Below are 2314 nucleotides of genomic sequence, written 5' to 3'. Positions count from 1 at the left end.
CTTGTGCTTCCAGTAGAAAGGATTATTATTATTATTATTATTATTATTATTATTATTATTATTATTATTATTATTATTATTATTATTATTATTATTATTATGTGATGGAAACTCACAGCTTATTTTGCTGAGTATGATGGAACGTGTCAGCTGTCCACAGCCAGCAGACTAAAGTGACACTTGTTTACCGGCCCTAGGGTTCTTGGCGCCCCGCGCAAGCAGAACTTTGGCGCCTCTAGAGGTATAATTTTTTAAAACTTTTACAAGGAGAAAAAACTGAAAATGTAGGCTGAAAAGCACATGGTTCCCCGAGCGACTGCTCGAGTTGCCGGTAGCGTGAGCCGGCCCTGGTCATACTTGCGAAGAATTGTTGTAGTTACAAGCAATGCTGATTTTTGTAGGTATTCTACCTTCACACTTGCACCAATCTTTTTCAGTATGTTAGTAGTTGAATGTTGATCCTTCCAAGTGCACCAATTACTGTTGGTATCACGTTTGACCACAACCTTCATATTTTCTCCTTCAAATCGCCATAATTGTTTATTTTTCTTCTTCTTTCACATTGATCCTGTTGTCACCGGGGCATGCTATGTCAATTATCATGCATATTCTTTGTTTGTTTTTTTACTCACCACAACATTGTCTGGTTTCCGATACCTGGTCAGGTGATCACACTGAATCGTTGCTTCCCACAAGATTTTGCAATTCTCATTCTCGTGACTCCTGGGGTTTTCTCATACCACGACTTTCCTCTTTGTAGGCTGTGATTTCCACAGAGATCTCAATGGATCATTCTTGACGCATTGTCATGGCGTCACTGTTGGAAAAGAAAAATTCTTAACATCGGGCTACAAGTAACCTTAGATGTCAAGAACCCTCCTAAGTATCCTAGCTGTCCCTAATAACTTTGTTTTCTGGAACTGTATTAAACTGAGTTTTATGCCTATTTCCTCTATCCATCTGTTCAGATTTTTAGGGATATTTCCCAATGCACTTATAACTACTGGGATACATTTTACCCGTACTTTCCATAGTCTCTGCAATTCAATGGCTAGGTCCTGGTACTTTGCTATTTTTTCTATATCATTTTGAACTGTAAAGTCAATTACCCGGCACTTTCTATTCTCTTTGTCTACTACTACTACTACTACTACTACTACTACTGCTGCTGCTGCTGCTACTACTACTACTACTACTACTACTACTACTACTACTATTATGGACCCTTGGGAGTCCATATAAGATTTTGTTGTTAAAGCGTATGTGCAATAAATTGGTTTAGCGCCATTTCGTCCGTCTTCACGTCCTGAGTTCAAATTCCGCCGAGGTCGACTTTGCCTTTCATCCTTTCGGGTTCGATGAATTAAGCATATATACAAAATACAAAATATTTTAACAATTTCTTTTTAAAAATTCCTAATAATATTTAACAATAAAAAAATAATGGGACATTTTGCAAACATCGAATGGCTATGAGGCTCTACTATAGTAAAATAGAAACCAAAGGCCTTCCATAGGTAAAAAAGTGGTTTTGAATTACTGATCTAGGGTTTCATTTTACAATGTCTTTCCCCTTTTCCTTTAAGACATTGAGGTGTGAATTATAGGGCCGAATGACCACTGAGAGGTTTCTTCGTTGGCTGATCAATCTAGTGCATACGCGATCACTTCTGCACTTGAGGACACCAGTGAAGTGATTTGTATAAGAGATGGCGTAAGGTCATGACAGTGATATGTGGTTGTTGTTTAATTCTGTCTTTCTCAGATGAGGAATTTATATTATATACACTGCTTACATTAGTCAGACTTTGTCCTCATCTTCAATTGTTGCTTTCACTACGCTTCGGCTGTTGTACGCTCCAGCTTTCTGCAGGTGTCCTGTGATTCACTTTAATGCCTTGCCTACTAGAACTCAGAACCCTCTAGGTGGCTGCACTGCATTAATCAAAACCTTTATCCACAACGTTATGCCCGTACATAGTGACAGAGTAAATTTTTAAAGCTTAAAAACCTCCATTGATGCTTTATATCGGCTTCGGACTGTTTGTGGTTCAATATAAAAAATATATATATATCGGAAAACTGATATTTACTTCGTCACATTTTTCATCTTTTATCTTTTGTTTCAGTCAATAGATTGTGGCCATGTTATCTCCATGCATCGCTTTAAAGAGTTTTAGTCGAATGTATTGATTCTAGTACTTATTTTTAAAAATCTGATACTTATTCTTTCGGTCTCTAAGGCTGAACTGCTAAGTTACAACAATATCTACAAATCAACCATTCTCGTTCTCATGGCCGCTCCCGAGAACCG

Source organism: Octopus bimaculoides, chromosome 8, assembly GCF_001194135.2.
Source record: "Octopus bimaculoides isolate UCB-OBI-ISO-001 chromosome 8, ASM119413v2, whole genome shotgun sequence".
Classification (NCBI taxonomy): Eukaryota; Metazoa; Mollusca; class Cephalopoda; order Octopoda; family Octopodidae; genus Octopus; species Octopus bimaculoides.
Note: the sequence above shows the minus strand (reverse complement) of the source record.